At 57.1% G+C, this 26,010-nt stretch overlaps 1 protein-coding gene across 3 annotated transcripts in view; it reads left to right on the top strand.

Annotated features, from left to right (window-relative positions):
* RBFOX3 (RNA binding fox-1 homolog 3) overlaps positions 1–26,010 on the top strand; it is a 409,848-nt gene that overhangs the window by 201,656 nt on the left and 182,182 nt on the right. For all 3 annotated transcript variants that reach the window (XM_078066222.1, XM_078066220.1, XM_078066221.1), the window contains exon 3: positions 22,835–22,950. The gene's annotated coding sequence lies outside the window, so the exon portion shown is untranslated. The remainder of the gene's footprint in view (positions 1–22,834; positions 22,951–26,010) is intronic.

The raw sequence follows: 26,010 nt of genomic DNA, 5'->3' as shown, positions 1-26,010 counted from the left end.
GTCATGGTGGGGGTGGGGCTCTAGGGGCTGAGTTACGATGGACCCAGACCAGACTCCAGAAAAGCTGTTTCACGGGGGCTTTTCTCCCTCTCACCACAATCTCCCTGAAATTCCGCGGAAGGAGAGAAATTTCACAAACTACAGTAATGGAAGTGTCATAATACTCTTCCTGTCTAATAAATAGTCTCTTTGCTCACTGCAGCACCATGGACAGCTCCCAGCCCGCCATCTTACTCCTTGCCCCTAGCATTGTAAGAAGCCCACTTCCTTCCACTCCATCACAGACTGTCTGGAGGGCCGTGCCAGCAAACACATGAAATTTAGCCAGGTGGCGTACGTATTTGCCAGTTTCTTTTCTTTTAGAGGTGGGCTATGGGTAAGTGTGTGCACGTATGTGTGTGTGTGAGCGAGAGGGAATAATGCATAAGTACAGTAAGATCAAGTGCATGTTCTTCATCTAATTTATGAATGACTTTTCTTGAAAATGCGTGTGTGCACAGGAACACGTGAAGGCAAATACTGCAATTGAAACGCATCAGGGTGCAGATGCCCAGCTGTGGATGGGCTGTCCAGGATTCCGCACCGTGAGCCTTGGAGCAGTGGGGGGGTGGGTTCCCGAGATAACCAGGGATGCTGAAGGGAAGCTCCTTAGGACCTGCAGCTCTGTCCCAGCTGTTACTCATTTTTTGCCAAGTAAGCAGTCTTCCCTATAAAAGTTCTAGCCCTGAGCCTGATCTTGGGAGGCGCTGGGATGATGCAGTTCTTCCCTGTGGTGTGAGAGCCAAGACTGTTGAAATACGAGCTCTTCACTTTTTTATTGCACCTTTTTAATTGCCTCCTGAAGGCCATCAGCCACCAATAAAAGCCCCAAAGCCCCAGAGAATTCTCCGTTGTTATTCATTACGTGTGTCTCCTCGTTCAGAGCCACATCCCTGTTGAGATCCTGGTGAATGAGCTGCTCTTGGGGGAGCCAGGTTGGGGCCTGGCTGGGCTGGGAGGAAGAGGTGTGGGATCCAGACTGTTCTGTGTGCAAAGGCAAAGGGCCAACTTGGAGGAGAGAGGATGGGGCTGGGGGTCTCCCCTTCAGAGGAGAGATTCTGCCGTTGGGAGCCCAGAGACTTGAGTGTGAGGCCCCTGTGCTGTTCTGTCTCCATGGGCTGCTGGACAGGGGGCTTCAGTGTTTGGAACCTCAATTGTCCCGTCTGGGAAACTGGGATTTAAAAGAACAGAAGGAGATGTTGTGGAACAAAATGAAGGAATGGATGTGACGCTGTCTGAACTCACAGATAAGAGTGATGGGGAGGAAGGTGTCACTCTGATGTGGTGCAGGGAGATCAGCAGGTGTGAGAAATCAAGAGTCTCGTCTTTTCTGTAAGAACCAGTTGAATAGTGTAACAGTGAGAACCTGAACAGGATTTCTGGAAAACCCCAATGCTGGACAGAAAAATCTAAGTTCCAGGTACGTGCTGCAGGCTCCGTGGGGTTCCGGAACGGCGAGAGTGCCAAGTCTGTGGCAGGCAGGCGAGTTTCGGGGGGTCTGAGGCTTGGACAAAGAGAGGCCAGGAGCACATGCCGGAAAGAGGGGATTGCAGGTGAGGACGGGGTCCTGTGAGCGTGAGCACAGGTGCGCAGAGTCAGGGGAAAGCAGACGCAGTGCCTGGGCTCACTGGAGGTAACTCGGGAGCAGGAGGCAAGGACCAGAGCTAGGAGGCTCGGGGCTCTGTGCTCTGGACGGTGAGTGGACAGGAGCCTGCGGGCATTCAGTTGGCAGGGCAGCTGGTACTGGAGATGGGGCACTGGATGGCATCCTGAGTTACATCTGACCAGGGGTGTCACCTCTTGAGCCTCGGTCTGCACTGTAAAGCGAGGGTGATGATACTAACATCTGCTATGGGTTGGTGTGGGGGCCAGTGACATGATACAAGCTCAGTGCTTGGCCCAGGGCCTGGCATGTGTTAAGGTGAAACCATGCATCTGAAAACACACACACACACACACACACACACACTAGCTTACATCTAGGCCCCCATCAGGGTGAGAGGGAAATCACATGCGGTGCCCCCCCCCACCGGAATCTATCCTCAGCACCTCCCCTTGGTCACAATAGGAGTCTCCATCTGTTTTGTTCATAAACGAAGCATGCATGTATTGCATACCTACTATGTGCTGGGCCCTGTGACCCAGGAAGAAGAGAACCTAGACCCAGCCTGCCCCAGCCTCCAGGACCCCGGTCTACTCGAGAAGGGGCTGCCCCATCCATCCCTCCGTTATAGCAACTGGACACAGAGCAGATACGGCATGGCACCAGGAACTCTGGGAGCCCTGAGGGGGGACCAGCCATCAGCCTCCACTGGAGTCCAGGAAGCCCCCAGAGAGGAGGTAACATCTGAGCCAGTTTGCAGAGGACAAGTGAGAGCTCACCAGCAGAGAATATTCTCGATGGTTGGAAATGTCCAAAGCTCGGTGGGTCAGAGGAGCCCAGGCTGTTGGAGGAAGTCTGGTGTGTCTGTGTAGGGTGGGCTGGGAGGACCGGTGAGAGACGGCACACGTGCTGCTATGTGGGTTTACGCTCTGGTTTACGCCCACAGACACCCCCTGAGGTGAGTCTGCTGTTGTTCCCCTTTTACAGATGAGGAAATCAAGGCTGGAAAGATGTGTGGGGTCAGATTGTGATGGTCTTGAAGCTTGTCTGGAGAGCTCTTAGTCCTTAACAGATGGGTTCCCATTGGTTTCGTAAGCCTCCTGAAATGATTGTGAAAACTTAGTGTCTGTGTATGGATGTGCCTTTGTCTAGGTAGAGGTCTCTCCAGGGTACCCCAGAAGTTAAGAGGCCCATCTGTATGTAATGGGGAGGCACTGGAGATTTTCAAGCAGTGGGTATGGGATCTGACCGCTGAAGATGCTCTTCCAAGATGCCAGGCACCACGCCAGAGCAGTGAGGATGCCTAGAGAGAGAGCAAAGATGCGGTGGCACCAGCAGTCCCAGAAACCCCTGCGCGTGGGGAGAGGGGAGAAGGTAGAGGTTAGAGCGACACGAGCTTGTAGTCCAGATGCCATGGAGGGCGGTGATGCTGTTGCCCGGGACAGGGATGCCGGGGGGGAGACTTAAGTGTGGATGAGGTCACCTTGGGCATGTCTCCAGGTGGAAATGTCTCCTGGGAAACTGACAACATGAATCTTGGGAGAGAGGAAAGAGGTCCGGGGGGAAAGTTGTGATTTAGGACGTGGTTGAAGGTATGGGAAAGGATGGGGCCCCCGGGGAAGGGGTGATGGGCAGAAACAGGATGATGGTGGGAAGACCAATCAAGGGCTGCATGGTCGACTGGTCAAGGTGCCAGCAAAGAGAAACGGGGCAGGCCTGACGGTCGGCCACTGGGCTTGCCGGTGAGGAGATTGCTGGTGACCAGGCTGTGGGATGTTTCACGGGGGTTCAGTTCGCAGCAGGGAATGGCATGAAGGTCAGACGTGCGGGACAGACGGAAGACTGGAGAGGCAGCGAGGGAGGGAAGGTCCCAGGAAGGAGGTCACCCGAGGATGTGGAAGCTGAGGGTGCTTGCAGGATGAGGGGATGGAGCCTGGGACCAGGGACAGTGAGGGGGCAGGTTGAGCAGCCAGAGTCGGAGGAGGGGTAGAGGGAGGCTTGGTGTGGTCTTGGGGGGAGAAGTTGTTTGCTATCAGACTAAACCTTCGGGGCTCACGGCACGCTCTTGCCACAAGGATCTTTCTTCTTCTTGTTCTGCCTCCCCCCACCCCCCAGCCTCTTCTGTCCCAGAGCCAGGAGGGGGCAGAGCCAGCGGGCGACACTCAGGGTGGATGGTCCCGAGCAGGACTCCTGCTCGCAGCCTCCTAAGCAATGATTTTTCTCCCCTCTCCCTCTGCTGTAGCCTGTGCTCGGGCTCCGTGTGGTTTTTTTCTGGTGTAAACATAATGGCTTTGGATGACATGACACCAGGTATTGATTTAAGGATGAGAATTAAATAGTTCTGTGTCTCTGGAACAAAAAGAAAGTGAAGCCATTGCAGGTCACGATACCCAGGGAGGCCCGTGTGGGCTTGGGGATGAGAAGGGCCAGGGTGACAACTTCCTAAAAAGTGAAAATACTTTAGGAAAAGAGAAAACACGCTTCTGAACTCCTTGATGGACACAGGCCTGTTGAGGGTGTTAGACAATCAGCCGCATCTTCATGGGGCTTCTGGAGTCATTTTCCTCCCTGGGAGGGCTTGCTATCTCTCTGTGTGTCTCTCCCCATCTCTGGCTGTCTCTCTCTGCTTTGTCTCTCTTTGTCTCTATCTCTCTGTCTCTGTCCCCGTCTCTCTCTCTCTTTCTTTCTGTTTCCTTCTGGCTCTCTTTCTTCTGTCTCTCTATCTCTCTCTGTCCTGGTCTCTCTGTCTCTGTCCCTTTCCTCATTCCTTCTCCCCTCCCCCCTCCCCGTTTTAGCTTATTGACTCAGGTGCTCAGATTAGACCCCGTAACTGGGCTCTTTCCCCAGTCCCCAGCACCCTGGGGCTCCATACTTACTCCCTTTTCTCTCCCCACTGGGGAGCGTATTGATTTATCACAAAGCACCTCCCTGACAGCTGTGCTCAGCCTGATCCCTGCTTTGCTCAGCAGCATAAAAAAATAAAAGAGCTACAAATGTCTCCTTCCCCTCCTAGGGCTCAAATTCCAGTCCTGAATGGCTGGACTGATTTCCAGTTTGGAGACAGAATTCAAACCCAGACAGTAGCCGATGAGAATGAGGAGGTGGCGTTGGGGGCAGGGGGGATGGCAGGGCCAGGCCACGGGGAGGGTGCTGGCTCTGCTCCGGGCCTCCGGTGACCATGGTCCCCTTGCCCACTGCAGGCTGGGGGCCAGAAGCTCCCGGAGCTGCCGGCGAGTGGCAGGCATCTCATCAAACCACAACCCCATCTGGGCGTGTGATTGCTCAGACCGGAGGTGGAACTGAAAACAGCAATCCAAGATGGCGGGGAGGGACTGTCAGTCGGGGGCCGGATGTCCTTGCCGAGGGGACCAGGCCAGGCTGGGAGGGGCTGGCCCTGAACCCTGCAGGAGCTCTTCACCCCAGTGTGCCCGGGCCCTCCTGGCTTCCACGGCCATTAGGAGAAATGGTCAAAGTGGAATGGGATCCTGTGATCTTCCCTGCAAAGCCCACGAGGGACCTTGGCTGAGATGTGTGTGGTCTCACCCCCAGCACGCCGACAAGGCGGAATCACATGAACAATGGGACAGGCAGCAGCACAAGGTCCATCCGAAAAGAATGTGGCACCAGGCCTGTCTTCCGGGAGCTTCCGCTCTCCTTGGGGATCAGACTGTGCAGTTTGTGAAAAGGCCCCGTGATCACTCTCCGTGGGGTGCACCGTGATGGGCCTCATGCTGTAGGCGGGAGGTCCTCCAGGGTCCCAGGAAAAGGGCAGGCTCCAGAACTGCGGAGACAGCTGTGTTGGGCCCGTGGGGCCAGTGCAGGGTGCACCTCCCAGCCCCCCCGCCGGGAGTGATACCTCTGCCTGGACCTCTGCTTGTGGGGCAGTAAGGACTTGAGCGTGCTGGGTGAGGTGGACTGACAGCACAGGCGGGGCGGGAGCGACAGGAGACCCAGAGGCCAGCCAGGCCACTGCAGGGACCAGGGTCCAGCTGAGAGGAAAGCAGTGGGGTTGAGAGAAAGCGAAGATGCCGAGAGAAGACAAGGAGGCTGAGCACTGAGGAGGCCACGTGACAGCGAGGCTCCGGGAGCCATGAAGCCCCGAGAGGGGTCGTCACTAATGGAGGTGGGGACACAGTGCTTTTTGCACGTGCTGAGTCACCTGGGACGCGGCAGGAGGCCGTCAATGGACGTGCTCAGAGGATAGTTGGAAGTAGAGGTTTGGAGGGCATGGGGGGCTACAGATGGAAACTTTAAAATCTTTTCAAATAATACATAGAAGTGTACAGGTATTTTAATGAGATGAGACACACACTCATGAAAAATACCCCAAAACACAGATTGAAATAACGCAGGAACCCAAGAGGTAGCTTGAGTCAGAACAGGACAGAGTGACCAGGGACTGTCCTAGTGGTCAGGGGCCACAGTGGGCAGGGGTGCAGGATCTTCACGCCCAAGGAAGACCCCACAGGCATACACCTACCATGTGACCATGACCAAAAGCCCGCATGTCCGCCGTGGGCTGGGCTCCCCGGTCTGAGAACAAGAACTGGCCAGAGTCGGGGGCGGGGAGACAGAAGTGGGACAGCTCCCAGGCACCTTCTTCCGCCCTGAAGTTCTACCTCCGCGAGATGCAGAAGTGCATCCAAACCCGAACACCCCCATCGAGTTAAAGCATCTATGGAAACAATTCAAGGTCCACAGCATTCCTGCGCTGGGACAGTTGGGATCTGTGCGGGGAAAACCAGGCACAGCCGAGGGGCCTTCCTGGTGGTCCTAGGACAATTCCAGAACCACCCAGGGCAGGGGGTGAAACCCCTGCCCAGCCGCAAAACCGGTGTGATACCCTAAACTCTGCTTTCACCTGCTGGCCCCTCTGTTGGGGACCAGGGGGATGGGAGAAAGAGAAGGCGTCCATCCCAGGGTGGGGTTGACCTCAGGTGGGGAGCAGTGAACACATGCATGTGTGCACACACATGCACACATGTGAACATACATGCACACACTTGTGCAGACATGTGCACACACATCATTCTGGCCTTGATCTGATGGCCCATTTTTCAGGGCAACTTTGCTCAGTAGCTACAGATGCAGAGGACAGTCATGGCCTCCTTCCCCTGGCGTGGGCACAGGTGGGTGGGGTGGTCTTCAGGCTCTGACTGGGAGGTGTGAATGGAGACACTGTTGGCGTGAGCAATTTCCTCCACTCTGGAAGTAAGGAGGAGAGGTCAGGGCTGACAGGTCTGAAGGCCTGAGAAGGAGCCAGACTCCTCCATAACCACACAGCACACTTGCCACTTCTTCAAAGGAGGGAACCAAGTGGAGAGGAACGGGCGGGAGACCATAGCAGGAGCCTTGCAGCAAGGGGGCGAATCTAGCACAGCAGTGGGAGGGTTCTGATTCCCTGTTTCCTAAAGACACACCTGGGGGACGGCCATCGGGCCAGGGTGGCCTCAGGCTTCCCGGGCTTTGCGAGAGAGAGGCACGGACCAGAGGATGTTCTTTAGAGCCCCCACGGGGCCTGCAAACCTTCTTGCAAGGGGAATGAGGAGAGGACACCAGGTTTGGAGTAACTGCTGGATTATATAGTGAGATGGTAATGAAGGAAGTTCTTGGAGGTGATTTGAGTTTATGGCATGACCATATAAGGAGGACAGGACTGCCTGCGGGAGTTCGGTCGGGGTGGAGGGCAGGTTTGGGGAAACGGCCCTTTATAGGAGCCCCTGGGATGGCTATAATGGATACAGCATTATATCAAGCATTAATGAAGATAATAGTAATAATGAAGCAGGAGGGGAATTGGTTTCCGTGGATAGCAGAGCTGGGCTGCAAATAATGGGGGTCCATAAATTCTCCTGTGTATGCGGTGGGGAGAGCTCTGTGGGAAGGTCAGAGCTGGTGTGAATGGGCCCTGGAGAGACCCTTTCCATGCAGTGATGGTGCCTGGGGGGCCAGGGTCTGGGGTATGATAGGTGGGCGTGGGCCAGGCCTCTGTCCTGCCAAGCGCCCCCACTCCCTCTCTGCTGTGGCTCCTTTCCTGCTCCCCTCCAGCCAGTGCCTCAGCTCTCTGCCCACCTTGCCCTCCCCTCCCCATCCCACCAGGGCCAGAACCTGAGCCCTCTGCTGCCTAGACTCCTTCCCGGTGCCCTGTGTCTCTCCCTGGCCAGCCCCTGTCTCTGTCCCTGGCCAGCCACGGTTATCCCCATGCTGCTCAGTCCAAGCCAAGAATTTAATTTCTCCAAGTGCAGGCACTAGCCATTCATCAAGTCAGTGCTGTTTTTACAGGGAAGCCAAATGTCTCAGGCTGCAGAGAAATGTACCCCCTTCCGTGGCTCGGGTACCAGCAGTCCGCTCAGGTTTCAAAGCTTTGGAACTTGAGGGTCTTGTCAACACCTGCCCTCAGCCAGTGCCTAATGGGGTCAGGCAGCGTGAGACCCTGAGGCTGTTCTGGGCAGCTCACCATCCAGAACTGGGCTATTGAAAACCGTGGCCCTTTAAACTTAAGTGAATTAAAATGAAATGCTATTAAAAATTCAACTCCTTGGGCCACTGGCCACCTTTCAAGTGCTCACAAACCCCACGTGCTGTAGCAGCAGCCATGGACCGTCTCCCTCCATCTATTGGACACCCCGGCCCAGAGGCAGACCCTCCATCAGACCCGCAGTGAGGGACAGTGTGGCCCGCATGGGGCTGACCCTGTGCCCGCAGTGCTCGGCAGAGTGGCTGACTCTGCAGGGCGAGAGGACTCGGGGAGGGCTGTGTAAGAAAGGGCCGCTCACCGGCAGGCTCCCTGCTCACCAGTCTGACCTCATTCCCTGCCGAGCCCCCCTTCCCTTCCCCACTCCAAACATGGACAGCATGCCACGGTCCCCCTCCCCTGTGTTTGGTCCCCAAGGCAGAGCCCTCCCACCCTCCTTCCTCACTGACTACCTTCCATGCCCTTTATGAGTCAGCTTAGCTTAGGTCTGACCTCCTGCAAAATGCCTCTCCTGGCTGCCCAGCGTGAGGTAGGGTCCTGTCCTCGGTCTCCATGGGTGAACGGGGGATAGAGCAAATGAGTGACTAGCGCAGGGTGCAGTGGCAAGAACAGAAGGCTTTTCCAGGTGAGGAGCCACAGGTGAGCTCCGGGGTGAGGCAAGTAGAAGTGTAGTTAAAAAAAAAAAAAAAAAGATTAATCAAAATAAATAAAAGCAACAAAAGAGCAATCGCTGAACTTTTGCTGTTCTCAGCTGCAACCTGATCTTGTCCCAGTTAAGGCCTGACTCCAGAACACTCGTCAGCTGGGTCACTAATGCTGAGCTGGGCGTCTTGGGGAATGGCAGGGTCCTGGCAGGAGGCAGTCTCTCACTCCCTGAGTTCCACCGTGTGTGGTTAGAGTCCTAGAGCTTGTCCACGGGGGTGAGTTCTCAAGGACTCTGCTGGTGAGCTGGGTGAAACCTTCCCAGAGGGGTGTGGACCCAGGAAGGGATGGAATCAGGGAGAGGAGATCAGGAATTACAGAGGGAGAGTCGGAAAGAGGCCAGGTCCCCAGGGAAGGAAATTCTCCAGGGTGGCCACGCTCAGAGCAGCCTCCTGGGAAGGCAAGCAAGGAAGTGCTGAACACAGAGCCAGGAGACGTGGACTGCTGGTTAGCTGTGTGGCCTCAAGAAAGCCACTTAACCTCTCTGGGCCTTAGTTGCCTCATCATTAAAACAGGTATTTAAATCCCTGGTTTTACCTGTTACAGAGGGCTGTGGTCAGATTAGGTGATGCCAGGAGGGGCCTTCCTGTGGGAGAGGCACTGGGAAAGCAGGGACAGGTTCTGCATCATCCTCTGGGCTGCAGGCAACAGGCTGGTAAGGGTTGGATGGATCTGGGCTGAAAACCTGGCTCTGTCATGCACCTCCATGGCCTTAGTTCTCTCGCCTATAAAATAGGAATAAGATTACTGTGAATCAACGTACAATATCCAGCTCAGCGCCTGCCCCGGGGCTGGTGTTCCACTGAGGTTCCCTCCTTTCCTCTCCTCTCTGCACATAAATATCAAACTGCATAGCCTACTGGGAAAATCCAGATATTTTTTGCTGCATCCCTCTGCATGATTCCTGGTTGTCAGTAAATCTCAACTAGATCCGTGCAGGGGCTGAGATGGGGGGGACATTCTGGCACCTCCTCTCTTCTCGACATCAGTTGTAAGATGTCAGGAGCGGTGGTGTGACCGGGGCACCAGGAAATGCTGGTGGGAACGTGCTTTCCAGGCACAGGGTCCCTCACCAGCCGCCCCACTCCTGGCCCCCTGATACCCCTACCCCAACACCTTTGATAGCCATGCTCGGGGTGGGGGGAACAACCCACACCCCAGAAATAGTAATTGATTTCCCCCCTTGCCAGTTCTTAACCTGGGCTTTTCAGTAGGAGCAAAGGATGCCTGATTAGAATATCTCTGAAGAGGGCCGTGAGTTATAGTAATGGACACTCTTCTAGCTGTCTCTCCCGCTCATAAATTCATCCCCCTCTGAAAGTGCAGATGGTCCATAATCGTCCATCATGCCGGAGTTCAGCCCCGGACAGCTCCCGGGTGGGTTTTTCCTACGAGGCTCCTTTTTCTGCAAGCTAAACAGAACGGTGACTCCACACAGCCTCTGCCTGTGATGGAGTGTGAGCAGTCCAGCCGTCAGGAATGATTTAGGAGGGAACGAACAATAAATATCCAAGAGGTTGGAGCTCAAAGCAGGGAGGCAGAGAAGTCGGGGGTGGGGGGCAGGGGCACCGCTACGGCTGTACTTACATTTTTGTTGTTCTATTTGTTTATTTTTGTTTTATTTTAATCTTGAGGGACAGCAGGTGGTAGCATCCCAGGAAGGGGTGGGTCCCGGTGACCTTTGTAAGGAGCCCCGTCTCTGCCCTCATTGCAAGGACGAGGGGAGTGTTGAAGTCAAGGGGACTTGGTTGGCTGGGTAGTTGACATTTAGGGATAAGTAGATTCCCCACAGTCTTATTGGGATCACTAGACAGGTCCCTTTGAGGCTAATTAAAGCTGTATCTTTTGAAAAGTTGGCCCAAGGTGTCCCCTGAATTCCTGCCACAGTTCGGTCTGGGAAAGCCCAACCCCCATTAGGCTTCCCAGACTCACCTGTGGAATCCCCGGTGACGAGCCCATCACTGTCTCCTTGAGAGAGACAGCTCACCTGGGGCCCTTTCTCGTTCGACTCCGTTTCTTCTGAGGGCTCCTTGCCTGTGCCGGGTTCACACACAGCAGGAAGGGGGCGGGGGTGCTGTTGCTGGAAGTGGGGGGCGGTGGCTCAGGCCTCAGCATTACTGAAAGGCTTCGACATTGTGGACAAAGAGCCATTGTGATGGATGTATCTCATCTCTGCATCTGCTACAGATCTTCCTTCTTTGACACACGGGGAGCCTTCCCCTCTCCGGCCCATCCTGTCTCTCTGCATAAAACACAGACAGAGGGCAGTCCCTGGGAACCGTGACCCCACCTTGGCCTGTGTGAGCAGCACTTCACGGCCGCCTGGCCTTCCCCTCTCTTCTCTCCCTGTCCGGAGGCAGAGGAGGTGAGGCTGGGCTTGGAGGGTGCTGAATGAGAGGCTGCCTCCTACAGGTGCAGGCCCTGCTCCACCGGGTGGTGTGTTATCGCTGAGCTGTGGCGGGAAGGCTGCCTGCTCCCCCGTCTCCACACCCCCACTCCCGGGGCCTCCCGCCCTCCTCCCAGGAACAGGCTCCTCTGAACTGCAGATGGGGGAGGGGTTCGGAGCAGCAGAGCCAGGGGTCACAGGCAGACACCTGCAGGTTCATCCACAGAAGCAGTCCCTGGAGGGGCTGCCTTCAGCAACACAGGAGGCAAAGCACACGCTCTTCCCCCAAGAAGTGGGAGCTGCCGGGGGAAAGCCCAGTGCTGGCTGTGCCTCCTCACTAACCCTTGGAAATGGAGTTCACCTCGGAGCCTCTTCGGGCCCCCGGGGTCCCCCTGGAGCAAAGCGTGCGTGCCCTGGAAGCTACAGCCGTACCCTGCACTCATTTAGCAGACATCAGCCAGCTCCAGGGCCGCCGCTGGCCCGTGGCGGATCAGTCTGGAAGCAGAGGAAGTCTGCTGCTGCCTCCCGGTGTCACGGCCACAGGGGCCCCCGAAGCCAGCTTCTTCCAACTCCTGCAGGGCGGTCCTGAGAGGGACCCAGGAACGCTGCCCGCCACCCGTCAGTCCTGGGCCTGACCCTCCTACCAACGCCTGGTAGGTGGGAGGTGTAGAGGACGGGCGAGCTGTGTGACAAGCAAGCCGTGTCCCCCCCCCCCCCGTGAGGGGTCCAGCGAAAGCTGGGCTCCCCCTGCAACCTCCCTTGAACGCACTTGAGCGATTCAACCCCTCCTCAAAATGGGCACCTGAAGATTTGCATATAGCCTAGAAATGCAAGGTCCTGAGTTCTCATTCTTCCTCGCCAGCTTGAGGGCAAACCGGCCGTCTAAACCATCAGTCTCCCTTCTCAGCCTGCGGCTGTGTACTGACGGGGGCTGGCTTGGGCTCGCGTGGGTGCAGCGCTCCATGCACCGCCAGCCACGGGCAGAACACGCCTCTCTGGCCAGCTCTCCGCAAACCAGCGTCTCTGGTGGGTGCAGGAGAGCGCTGAGCTGGCGGATGGCCTCCTCTGCAATCTGGCGGCCTGGAGCGCAGGAGGACAGTGAGGAGTGAACTGCCCGCAGCAGGGAGGCTTGGCGGGGGCGTCCAGGTGCGCTGGCAGGTGCGGCCACACGCCCTTTTAGCTGCAGAGTGTGCTGCCCTCCCCGACCCCCAGCGTACTAGATTAGGGAAGTGGAGCTTCAGAACCCAGTTCACCACCCGGTTGACGCCTGCCAAGCAGCCCTCGTGTCTCCGTCCCAGGGGAAACTGCCCTGGGGCCCGCGATGAGCGTGGGCGAGCATCCGTCTGCAGTAGCAGTGACTGAACACAAACACCAAGACACGCTGGTTCCTGGAAATTGACCCTCCGCATCCACGGAGCCGCTTCAGGACATCCTGGCCCACTGTCTCTCTCATCGAGATCTGCCTATCACAGAAAACAACAGCAGACCTTCTTTTTTTTTTTAGATTTTATTTATTTATTTGACAGAGAGAGAGACAGCGAGAGAGGGAACACAAGCAGGGGGAGTGGGAGAGGGAGAAGCAGGCTTCCCACTGAGCAGGGAGCCCAACGCGGGGCTCGATCCCAGGACCCTGTGATCATGACCTGAGCTGAAGGCAGACATTTAATGACTGAGCCACCCAGGTGTCCCCACAGCAGACCTTCTTACATACCTGTGCTGTGTGCCTTCCACACACGTTATTTCTAATCCCAGTGACAAGGGGATTGGGGCGTAACTGAGGGTGAGGGACCTGAGCCCCCATCTAGGAAAGGGATTGTGGGAAACCGAACTCAGGCCTACCTGGTTGCCCTCCCTCCCTCCCTCCCTCTAGCCACCCTCAGGGGTTCTTACCTGCAGACGGACACCTGTGACAGTGAGCGTGGGGCTGGCCATCCACACCCAGTCCTATGTGGGGGCTTCGCAGTTGAGGTGTGTATACAGTTGGCGCTAGAGGTGGGAAGAGGGCTTGCAGGAGAGGGACCCCCAGACAACTCTGAGCGCTCTGTCTCCAGAAGACACGCGTGTGTGCACGCAGCTGCAGCTGGGGGCTTCACCCACCTTGGGCCCTGCGTAGGATCCCCTGTCTCGGCGGCTGGGTACCGGCGTGCATCTCCTCTCCACCCCAACCCTGGGGCGTCACGCTCAGCGGCCAGCGCCTTCACATGCTGTATGACACACGCTTCATCCTTCCCAGGAAACCCAGTTCCTCTTAGAAGCCAGGCCCTCGTCTCTTCCACCGCGGCCCCCCGTCAGGTGTACTCCACGTGGGCCAGAGAGAGGAGGCGAACTAACTTTTACTAAGGGCTCTGTGCTGGGAGCCTCGCCTGGGCGTGCTGCCTGTGCCATCTCATTTAATGGCTCGGCACGTTCTTCCCAGCCCTTCAGCATTACAGTCTCGGAGAGACCATAACCTCCCTGCCTCCGCTCTACCACCGGGCTGCTCACAGACGCTCTCCCTCCCTTTTGTGGTGGGCATGCTCCCCTTCTCCTGCCCCTGCCCCCATCGCCGTTTCCAGAGCGCGGCTCAGATCCCGCCCTTGCCAGCCCACCCCGTAATCTCTCCCTCTGAACCCAGTCCTCTCTTTACCCCAACATTTTTGTGCCACTTTTTGCACTTTTTAAAATCAGAGACATGCATATAAAGTTGAGAACAAGTCGCAGAAGGTAAGTTTTAGCTCCTGAGTTAGAATATAGATTCCTTCAGGTCAGGCTCACGATTCTGCTTTTTTGCCATATGCCCGTGTCCCCCTCTGCGCTTGGCAAGCACTCAGTAGCTCTGTTCTTCCTTCTCGGCTCCTTCTTTCCCTCCCCTGCCTCTGGCTTTCCTTCTCTGAGGACAGGGCTACGGTAGAGCCCACACACAGCACGGCGCCTCGAAGCACCTGGGTGTCCTGCTCAGCCGACTGGGTGCGTCAGGACAGGGTCCGGAGGAGGCAGGGGTTTGTGGTGTGGCCCTCCCTAAAACCTGCTGCAGTAGCAAGAGAGTGTCCTGGCTTTTTGTTTGCTTTCTTTCCCTGACATTGAGGAGTTGGCATTTCACACCAGGAGGACACAGAGTGGGGCCTCCAAGGTCACTGGACCTTTGCAGAGGGGAATTCGGGGTCCATCTGTGCCCCGGGCCCAGTGCCTCCTTTGAGTGCAGTACGATTTCAAACCCACCTGGGTTTTCAGCCCATTTGAATCTGGAAAACAAAGGCCATCATTCAGATCAGTAAGCAGAGTTTTATGACACGTGGCTATTGGCCGTGGGCGCTGCTGGCCGGTGGGGGTTCCCTCCCCTGGGACCCCAGGGTATCTGGACATGGCCTCCCCCAGCTGCACCACCAGGTACATTTCGGAGCCACTGTTCTGGAAGGGGAGAACGCACCCGATTCTCTGAAGGTGTGGAGAAGTGGCTTCCCAGGAGCCTGAAGAGTACGTTTTCTGCTTACCTGTTCGTGACGGCTGGAGCTGGACTGTGGTCCGGAGAATGGGCGGGTCCTCAGAGCCTCTTCTGCTGCACACAGTAGCGATCCCGCCCCAAGGTTTTAGAGGGAGAGACACACACCCACGGAACGGGCGGGCAGAGGTCGCAGCTGCGAGGCACGATATTTTTTATGTGGAAGGGTCTATTGGCAGCTCCATGCAGGGCGGCAAGCAGCTGTCCTCCAAACCCACCGACGGCAGGATGTGGGGAATGAACTCATAGCCCGTCGTGAAGGATTTGGGATAGATCAGAGGAAGGACTCTTCCTGGCAGCAAGGGTGGTTAAATATGGGAAAGGTTTGCCAAGAGAGGCAGGGCGTGGACAGCTCCTTGCTGGGAAGCGTTTAAAAATAGCACGAGTTCTCGTAACCGAGGACAAAGAGGGTCCCGCCTGAAGGCAGGAGAATGGACTGGACAAGCATCAGAAGTCTGTTCTTCAAGCGGGAAGATCTGGGTGCTGCTGGGCACCCGAGGCACACAGGGCCCTGCCTGGGGCCGGGGTGCTGACCCCGGTGATGGCTGGGCTTCCAGCAGCGCCCTCGTCCTGCCAGGTGCCGGACGAGGGGCTGGAGTCAGCACCGGGAGGGATGGGTGCGGGAGGGAATCCCCGGCACGCCCTCCAGCAGCCGCACTTGCAGTGGTCAGGAAGGAGGCCCACCACAGCCTTCAGGACGCTGACCGCGTCTCAGGGGCCACTGGCCACCTGGATGGCCCAGCATCACAGGACGCCCCCCGCCAGCCCAGGCTGCTCTCGGAAGGGACCCTCTCAGTCCCTCAGCGAGCAAATCTTCAGCGTTGTGCCCAGAAACTGGGCAGAGGGGTCCAGGGCAATCACCGCTCAGCTGGGCTGGCCTGGGTTTGGCGGGGGCGGGGGGTGGACTGGTCCATCTCTTCCACCAGGGAGAGCCTCTCCTGCACTTCTTCCTCACCCCGACTGGTTCTCCTCTTCCCTTCTGCTGAGGGCTGCTGGGCCCCGGGGCTCCCTCCTCTTTTGGGTGACACAGTGTGATTTCTTTCCCTTCCTGGCTCCAATATGTCAAAACTTCGTGGCAGAAAAGAAACACAAGGAAAACAATCTGGGAAGTAGGTCACCTAAAAACAACAACCTGACTATAATTGAATCAGCCCCTTACAGTGGGCTGTCTCCAGAAGAGCCAAAATCCAGCAGCAGCTCCCATCCCCCCGCCCCCCCATGTCCTCCCCCCCACCACGCCTTCCCTCCTTACATGGGAAGTTTCAAAATGCAACTCTTGGCACAAATTTCTCCAGTAAAACCCCATCAGGCAGATAATGAAAACATCACGACGTTCACGGGCAGACTGCATCACCAAGAACACGGGGAGGTGGAGGTGAGGTTATGGCGATAAGCGGGCATTCACTGTTGTTTGCTTAGCGGACCTCCCCATCTCATTTATCGTCTGTACTTTTGCTTCTGGATTCTGACAGTTGACGGGTGCTGTCCTCTGTTGGAGTTTTGGGTGACCCCCATGAGCCTCCTCCCCTCCCCTTGGCTTTCTCAATCCCAGGCGGTGTCTGCGTGGCCACTGGGTCAGCACTGACAGCTGGGTCACCCTGATCCTCACTAGCCGTCCTAGCAGGGGCTCCGGCTGACCGCGCTTGGGAGGTCCTGTCTACTCACAAACTTTGCCAACAGCCAGCAAGAGGTCCACAGGATGAAGGCTGACCAGTGAATGGTGTGCTGGAGGTTGTCCTTTCTGTGAGACTGTTTGGAAAAGAGGAGGGAAAAATGACATTTCTAGAAATGACACAGCAGTAAGTGTAACTTCCATCCATGGAACAATCACGAAACCAACCACTAAAGACACAGAGTTTAGTGTCTGGTGTGACAACAGTCCCGCCACGTAAAGGGCAGATCCGGTCTCCTTCCCCGCCAAGAGGGTGGCCCACGTAGATGAGATGTGTCACCCTGGGACTTGCCTTGGCCTCCTCAAAGATTGTGATTTTTTTCCTTAAGATTGCAATTCTAATGTAGCAAGTGTCTAAACTGCCTACTGTCTGAGTAGTAGCTCAGTACCCCTCAATGAGGGGTAGTCAAAGGCCAGGGACACCTGGCCAATTTTCAGACAATCTCTGGTCTACCTTTTTGGCCCCAAAAGGCACAAATACTGTCCCCTTCTAAGTGTCCAGGAGAGAAAAGGCCTGTTTTCAAGAACACCCTGCCACACACACCACCTTGCTTTCCATGCTTGCTCAGCACATGATCATCAGCAGAGCACTGCGGGGTGGACCCGAACCGCCAGCCCTGTGAACGGAAGCCCAACGCACTCACGCACACTCCCAGCTGAGCCCCGACCAGAGGCCTTCATCCCCTGACTCCACAGCATCTTGTTCCAAAGTTGGCGTGGACCTGGGCCCGGGCCTCAGACACTGTCCGCTGTCTTGACTACAGAATCAAGACGAACTTCCTTATGGCCATTTCGTTGGGAAATAAACATCTAAGATGTGATGCATTGGGTCTGGTTTGGTGGAAAGAGTGCGGACTTTGGAACAGGAAAGACCCGGGTCTACCTTTCAGCCAGGCGGTGTGCTGACCATGCGGACTTTGACAGGCAACCGGGAGCCCCGATCTCTCTGTCTGCGTGATGGGGACCGCAGTGGGAGAGATGGGGAGCTGGAGGGTCTCAAGGAGGGAGTGAGGGGAAGCGCCAGGCCTCCAGTCAGGCTTCCCAAAGTGTCGGCTCCTTTCTTTTCTTTGAAGGATGTGTGTGTGTGCCTGTGTGTGTATGTGTGTGGGTGTGTGTGTTTGTGTGTTTATGCTGAGCAATTGGACAGCTAGGGTTGCCAAGTAAAAATATAGGGTGCCTGGTTAAATTCTAATTCCAGATAAACCATGAATAATCGGCAGTAGAAGTCCATCCAGGGATGGATAATATTGCATGATACATACTTACACTAAAAAACATAAAACATCTTTTGCTGTTTATCTGAAATTTCAAATTCAACCGAGCATCCGGTGGTTCTCTTTGCTGAATCTGGCAAGCCTAGCTGGGAGAGGGTTTGTTATTTCAGTTGTCAAGTTCTACTGATGGAAGCAGGTGTGCAGGGCTGGCGGCCATGGTGGCTTTGGGGGTGGGGGCTGTGTGAGGAAGAGCCCCCAGGCTGGGAGGTCCAGGCCTCCGAGCCCTGCCTCGCTGCATTCCCTCTGGCCCCGTGCCTTCTTTCCCTTTCCCTTGCATCGGGCAGAACTGTGAGTGGGGGCCCGTCCTGGCTGGGAGCAAAGGAAGCAGCTACAGCCTTGGCCCAGTGGAGCTGCCCATTACTGGGGCTGAGTCTACACAGAGCTACATAGCCCTGGCGAGGGCCTGCTTACGGGGCTCCACCTGGGCGCTGGGCCGTGTTCTCTCGAAACCTCATCCATTTGTTTCACGGGCGACATTCGATCTTCCCGAAACAGGACCCAGCAGACAACTGTGAACCCGCACACAGCCATGTCCTCGGGGAGCCCTGTGCACCTTCTCAGCCCCAGCACCCCTGCTTCTGTCCCAGCCCCCCGATCCTCCAGCACTGCTAACCACCCCCCCCCCCCCCCGTCCTCTCAGCACCGTCCCCAGCCCGCTCCAGCGTGTCCTTGGCGAACTCTACCCCGGTCCTCCCAGCCCGCTCAGTGGGTGCTGTGGGCCCCGGCAGCGGCAGGGGCACGCACGTCTGCAAAGGGAAATAGGAAATGAAATCGCTTTCCTCCCCCAACGACCTCCCAGCTCTACCAGCAGACCCATCCCTTGCAGAGTGCATTGTTTTCAATCCAATCTCGTTTTTATTGAAGTTTCCTCCAGGGTTAGCTCAGGAGACGTCTCCCCCTAGCCTCTTCCGAGTGGCCTTATTTACCAGAATCCCCTCGTCGTGGCATTTAACATCCCCATTAACATTTCGTGCATCTCGCTCATTGCGTGCATGGGCCCTCAGAGACCTCCGGGGTGGCGGGCACACGGCAGCCCGCAGAAACGCCAGGCTTATTTTAATTGGTTTGAAACTGTCGCTGTCGACCACAGAGGGGTCCCTTTCCTTGACTAATGACCTGGAATTTGATCATGCGGCTTTTATTAGCTTGTAACATGGAACGTGTAACCGTGTGAGATCAAAGCCAAAGCCAGGCACACATCTGCCCTCCGCGGCACTCTGGCTGGGCGCACATCTGCCCTCCGCGGCACGCTCGAGAAGGTGCGCCAGCCATGCAGGACCCACGTATAGGAGAAAGTGCCACCCTGTAGATGGCGGAGGGTGGCTCTGGGGGGAAATCGCCTTGAATTTCTGGCCACGCAGGGTCCTGTCTCTAGCACCCCCGGAGACCCCCCAGGAGGCGCCAAGAGTCAGCTGCTGTGGCAGAACCACAGTCCCATCAGCTGGGGGAAGCGAGCGGTGGGCTGATGCCTTGTCTGCTTGAAGATGTTTGCTTGCCAGGGGCAGGGAAAGCCGTCTCCACTCCCAGAACTTCCTGGCATCTGACTCGGTGTGGGGAAGCCTTTGCTCAGAAGATCACTGCCCGGGGCCCCAGGGCACTGTGCCTTTCCCTTGCATTTCATCGTGCAGAGGAGCGTGAGAGCCCCTCAGTTCAGGGAAGCGCCGGTGGTCTAGTGTCTAGAATGTTCCAGTGCATGGTTCCCACCCCACGCCCCGACCCTCGTCTGGAATGCAAACAAGACCTCCCGTCTGCTCAGGCTGGTTGTTTGTAAGGAAAACCTCCGTGGGCAGTGGAAGAAACAATTCTAGACTAGTTCGTGGCCCTTTCAATGGAGGGAGGGTGTCAGGGGACGGTCTGGTTCCTTCCAGATGGTGCTGCTGCCCATGCACCTGTCCTGCCCTCTGGGCTGCCGGAAGTCTGCGAGAGCGGAGTGTGTAAGGACTGGGCTGCAGGCGGCGTGCCACTCCTGTGTTGTCAGGGTCTCCTGCTCCCTCGAGGGGCTCACAGCCCAACCACAGTCACCTCAAAGAAAATTTGGAGAATTTTTGGCAAAATGTAATAAATATCTCTGTTCCTCCACCTGCAATTAAATGGTTAACATATAGCTATGTTGCATTGTCTTTTTCAAAAAGAAAGGAAGTGGGACAGACAGGTCAGGGCCCCTCTGACCGCTCCCAGCCTCACCCCTGCCCCCCGACACACACTCATGGATCCGACGTCTGCTACTTTGGTCCCTTGAAAAAGCATTTATACACACATGACCATGAGTAGTAACCAGATCGTTTTAAAGTGCACATATGTGACATCTTTCTGGAAGCTGCTTTATTCATCCAGCGTTGAGTGTCCGTGGCTCCTTCCCACTAACGTGTGTTTGCGATCCATTCCCTTTCTCTGCTGCGTGGAAACCTGCCTTAGGACTCGGCCACTTCGTCTTCATCCGCCCTTTCCTTGATGGATCCTTGGTTGTTGGCAAAGCATCAATAATGCAGAGAATGCCGCCGAGCGGGTCTTGGAGCCTGTCTCCTCGTACCTGGGAGACGTGTGTACACCTGGCCCTGAGTGGCTGGGTCTCAGAAGGTTCCAGATCCTGGCCCCGGCTCTCTGACGTGTCTGGACCTACCTGTGCTGCTGCTGTCCTCACTGGCCAGAGATTGCCACTTCGTCCGTGTGTGTCCACACGTGTCCACGAGGGCACGGAAGGGTGGCAGCCGGCCACATCTGATTCCCCAGCTCCTGTGTGTCTTTCGTCCGTGTGCAGGCTGGACTCTCCTGCTCGGGAAAGTAGTCTGTACCTCGGAAAGATTTAGGGCAAGAAGGGAAACCCGTGTAACCCGTGTACTTGTGAGAAAGAAAGAGGGGGTGGGGGAGGGAGGGAGGAAGAAAACCATTCACCAGTGTTTGGACTTTCTTGTTGGGCCCCCACTGCGTGGACCCCACTTCACAAGTGATCCTGATCCACAGGCTCCGTGGTGGAAGGCTGAGCAGTCGTGCCTGGGGCATGATCCCTTGCTGCCCTCTGAGGCTCCGTGGCTGTCTGGGCCCTCCGCCTGTCCTGGCAGGACTAGGGGTCCGGAAGCAATGTGGGGGCCCCTCACCTCTGGCAACTGGCAGTGAGGCTGGTGGTACTCACATTTGGCCATGGGGTAGCCCCTGGAGGTGGAAGAACGGGCAGGGGCGCCCCCTGGTCTGGGGGCGTCTGCTGGGCTCAAGACCTGGGCTCCGGTCCCCTCTCTGGCACTTTGCTGAACCAGCCCCTGGGGCGAGAACACGCACCTTACCCCCTCGAGGATCCTGCCGCAGTGGGCTCCGGAGGGTTTCCTGGGGCTGTGCAAGAGGGCTGTAGCCATGAAAGAGCTCACGTCGCAGATGGGGAAACCGAGTCACCCAGTGGCTCACCGCACAAGGGCAAGGACAGAGTGGCAGTCACAAGCCACCCTGTGCCGGGTGCCCTGGGCTCAGATCCCACATGTGCCAGTGCGCAGTTGTTTGCCTCCAGGGTCACTGGAAGGAGGTTCCGGGAGCCTTTATTGTCCTAAGCCCCCTGCCTGTCCCTCCTGCTTCCCGGTCCTCTCCAAGCGAGGCTGGAGTAGGAGCAGAGCACACCCACCCGCGCCCGTGCTCCTACTCGGGCTCGAGGAGAACCAGCAGTGGCAACAACTCCATTTTTTAAGCCAATAAAATCTCAAGTTCATGAGCTGAGGGTTTCCTGGCCTGAGCCTGGCGAGCTACTTGGGATGGGTGGCATGTCCCCATCCTGGGAAGTGTCCTGTCACCCGAGAGCCAGCTGCCATCACCCCTGCCCTCCGGGGGGCGGTCCACCCCTGCCCGCCGCGGCCTGTCCCTGGCAGAGGTGCTCAGGCCGAGCCTTTTGGTGTCTTCGTCACCCAGCCTGGACTCAGGATGCTGCTCACTCCGCCTTGTTCTCTGTATCTCTGAGCATCTCCAGTCCCCCTTCTTAAAGATCTGCTTGGTTCCTGTCTCCCCTGCACCACTCTCCCGCACTCCTTCTTTGTCTCTGGGACTTTTCCCGGGGTGCCTAATTCCTGGGGGCTGCCTCGGCTTCAGGGACGTGGCCCCACCTCACTGCACAAACAGAACCCTGCGAATCGATTCTGAAAAAGATCAGTCACAGTACGGTAGCGCTGCTAACTGTGGCATTTTGCTTTGCGGTTATTGATATGTCATCGGGACTGAGAAGCCAGTTGGGGGGTGGGCGCGGGGCGGGGCACAGAGGACGGGGCGTGGAGACAACTGTCCCGCAAATGTCGGGGAGTGCCGCTCTGGCTGCAGGGGTGGATCTGAGGCTCGAGAGGAAGCTGGTGCCGGGCTGGGACTCAGGGCCAGTGCGTCCCAGGGCTCGTGACCCCATAGTCCTTGCTCCCCAGAGATGGCCGGCCCCTCGCTGCCTTCCGCGCCATCGAAGGGCCCAGCTTCTCCAGAAGTGCAATCCAGAGAGGCCCCAGTGGTGCTGAATCAGCCATGGTTCTCCAGAGAGACGAACCAGTAGGAGCTAGCTGGCTATCTACCGATCCACCTATCTATACCTATAGCTACCTACAGAGAGATACAGAGAGATAGATAGATGATGGGTGATAGATGGATGGATGGGTGATGGATGGATGGATGGATAGGTAAAGAGAAGAGATTTGTTTTAAGGAATTGGCTGGCTCAGGTTTTGATGAGCGAGGTTAAACATAGATAAACTCTGCCAGGTCTGTGGGGGCTGCGGGTCCTGGTCAGCCCCACACGCCCAGACTCTGGCCCAGTGCTGGGGAACCCAGACGGGTAATGGGGGTGATGCTGGTGACCTGTCCCCAGCAAGGCTCTGTTGACTGCAGAGGAGCGCTGGGGCCGGTGCTGGGGACAGGTGACACGGGCCATCCTGCCGTCGCTCTGCTCGTTGCCAGCCAGACCCCATGGGCCATGCCCCCCCCCCCCAGGTCCTGGGGCCTGGACTGATACTGTGCGTCTCACCACAGGACAGCGGCGAGTGGCTGGGAGCCTCGAGGTGCGAGCAGGGATGCTTCGTTACAACTTCTCCCAGCCCGATGCTTCCTCAGCTGCATCGTTCAAAAGATGCTGTTCCCATGACGCTCTGTCCTGTGATATTTTTAATCAAGAGCGCGGGAGAGCGTGCGTCTGATGCACTCCAGATGTTCAGAGATTGAAAATGGTTTTGTTCTCGTGTTTTCTTTCCCAATGCAGTATTAAGTCAGAACGGCCAGAGGAAGATCCTGCCAGACTTTCCCTTGAGCTGGTCTGCAGGCCCCTGCAGCCGGGAACCTGTCCCAGGAGCCGTCCGTCCGTCCGTCGGCAAACAGGTGCGTGCCCCTTCACATCGCACTTTCTGCTCCCCCGGAGCCGGTTTGTGGGCTGGGGCTTCTCGGGGTGGGGGGGCGCTCGGGGGCCAGGGGGTGGGCCGGGGGCTGGGGTGGTTCCCGGCTCTGGGTGGCAGTATCCGCAAGGTGGTGTCGCTGCGTCAGCTGGGGGAACTGTGGTGGGTAGAGAGGAGGGTCCCCGTCCGTGTTTTTCACCTGCTCTTACTCAGTCTCATCACTAAAATGCAAATCAGTGAGTGTATAATAATTAATAGACTGATCAGCTGGCAAGGGAGGTAAGTAGATAAATAATTTTAATCATCCTTGGGTTGCCCATAAATTCCCTCACTGCCTTTTTATTAAACTCTGTATTTACAGGAGTCATTCATATTGCATGCCATTTTGCAAATCCCTTCCTTGGCGTCTCCCACCAGGTCTGACCTGGAGTGGAGGCTTCACATGACAGCCAGGTCTCTTCCCAGCAGGGCCCGGCTCTGGTACGGGTTTCCAGAAGCTCTGCCCAAGGAGTAGAGATGGGGGGCAACAGGGCAGATGGTGCTCAGCTCCCCAAGGCCCACCCTCTGCTCCCCAACATGGCCGAAGTCTATATTTAGACCGACTCAGAAACCTTTATTATGCTTGGCACCTGTGCTGTAGGTATGAGCTCATTCTCCTCCCCAGGGATGGCCTCTGCCTATTAATAGCCTTGGCTGAGGCTTCCTCGTGGCTCCGAATGCCAAGAGAGAAAGTGGGTTAATAAATATAAAAGAAAACTCCCGTAAGAGGGCCTGGGGCCAAACTCTCTCCCAGACTCTCCGAGTGGTGGCTGATGGGTCCCAGAGGGGTGCAGGGTTCCCTCCACCCCATCCTGTCCTCCTCCACCCAGAGGTCCAGTGCCTGGCCGGCAGGTTTGAGGACCAGTGTCAGAGAAGTCTCCAGGCTTCCTGGGAGCTGGATGGTGGAGGCGCAGGTGGGAAAAGCTGCCATCTAGGTGGGGCAGAGGAGGGGTTCAGGTGTGGCCTCAGATCATCCGGTGGCTGAAGGAGACGGGGAGGCATCCTTGGCTCTCCTGCCCCACCCCCTTCCCACCTGCACCATCTCTCCATTGGTTTTTCCTGGCGACCTTGGGCACCTGTAGGATGGAAAAGAAATGGGGGAGGTGGCCCTTGGGATGGTCGCTAAACAGGATGCCTCTCTTCTCACCTTTTGCCCCACTCCCAGAGTCTGCAGTAAGGATAGCTTCCCTGAGTTAGAATCCCCTACACAAAGAGAGTAGCATCCCAGGGAACAGAGCAGGGAGGGGACAGGGAAGCTCCCTGAGGACAGGTGTGCCCAGGGTGCCCACTGCACGAGGCAGCACTTGGCATTCTCCATAGCCGTGCGCGCTGCGCCTGGGCTGGTGGGTTTGCAGCTAGCCCTACAGAGAGCCCTCGGGCCAGGGAATGGTTCTGTCTCTGTCTTGTTTATTCTCAGCCTGGAGCTGTGCGGGCTCACTCCTAGAATTTGTGCTCCTTAGGGTGGGAGTGGCACAGGAAGGCCCCTGCCACCCTGCTCCTGGTGGCCAAGCTGAGCCTCCTCCTGGGGACATGGCTGCCGCAGAAAGTTCTCTGCAGAGCGTCCAGCCCCCGTTGGGTAAAATCTCTCCGAGTGAAATGAAGTCAGACCGTGGGTGTTGCTGGGTTTACGCAGTGTGCCTGTCCCTGGCTGCTCTCATGGGACAGCTGACGAGGGCAGAGTCTAGGCGGCCTCCTGCTGCCTCCTGGGCTGGACGCAGGTGTCCACAACAGGCCGCCTGGATGGTCCGCTGGGGTCACGCCCCCTGGTCGTGTGTCCTCGGAGGGCAGCTGTTTGCCCGGGGCAGAGAGGGCAATCAGGCCGAACAGGTGGAAAGGCCTTTTTAAGTTCCACTCGGTGGAATTCAAGTCTGAACGATGGCCCAGTGGAGGCTCCCTGCCCTTTCAGGAGTTTATTTAGTGACGAGCTGCATGCCAGCCCCGCTGTTTCCTGGACCCACTGGCTGAGTGGGAGGAAGCCCGGCCAGGGAAGAGGCAGAAAGAGCTGATGGGGCAGCTTTTCCAAACACTGCGTCCCTCTGCTCAGGTCAGGGCAGGCTGGAGGGGCGGCCAGCAAGCCCGCTTTAATTACGGTCTGTCCCGGGCGGGCAGACAAGGGGACAGGACGGGGAGCACAGGGAACCCGAGAGCAAGGCCCGTCGGCACAGCTCCGCGTCTCGCTTTTCTGGTCGTTCGGTGGACATTTTTAGGGCTTCTTACCTGTTTCTGTTTGGGGGAATTGGGGTCAGGTGCAAAGAAAAAATAATGAATGAAAGGCAGGAGCAAACCGATGGTCACCCAGTGACAGACCCCACAGCAGGGCCCCTGGTGCTCTGGGGCCGCTGGTCCTCGAGAGGAGCCTGGTGGGGAGGGGGTGCTTCCCCTCTCTCTGTCAAGAGGCCTGTAGCTCCTTGGCGTGTTCACACGACCGCTGAGCTTGAGCCTCACCGCCCCCCGCCCATGAGGCCGCGCGGCCAGGAAAGGAGGGGCCGCCACCGGCGTGCACACCTTCTGGGTCTCCTGACCCTTGCTCAGTGCGTGCAGCACAGAAGTGCTCCCGAGGGCGCAGCGGGCCTGGCTGTGGGCTGTCGCGCCCGACGGGCCTCCACGGGCCAGGGGTTGTGCAGCCCAGAGAGTGGGGCCTCCAGGCAGGGTCCCCCAGGCCCGGGAAGCTGAGTGAGGGCGTCATCACTGGGGCCTGCCTGTGTCCTTGGCTTGGAGTCCACTCTGGAGACCTTTGTGTGCGTGCACGCACGTGCGTGAGATGGGGAGGGCTGGCTCCGGGCTGGCGAGGACTTCCTGTCTTAAAAATCCCTTCCTAACCCGAAATGTGAGGAAAGCAGGAGGAAGGTGCCACTGTGGCCCAGCTGCCGTCACAGTAGGAACTCATACTGTGTCACGTGGTGTCACACCCATGGGGCGCCATGGGACGTCCAAGCTGGGGGGGTTGGGGGCCGTCTTGACCAGCTCCTTCCTTTTTTGGCTGAGAAGGGGACTGAGCTTGTCCCAG

This window comes from Halichoerus grypus, chromosome 2 (genome assembly GCF_964656455.1).
Source record: "Halichoerus grypus chromosome 2, mHalGry1.hap1.1, whole genome shotgun sequence".
NCBI lineage: Eukaryota > Metazoa > Chordata > Mammalia > Carnivora > Phocidae > Halichoerus > Halichoerus grypus.
The sequence above is the reverse complement of the archived record's forward strand: the minus strand, read 5'-3'. Positions and strand labels throughout refer to the sequence as shown.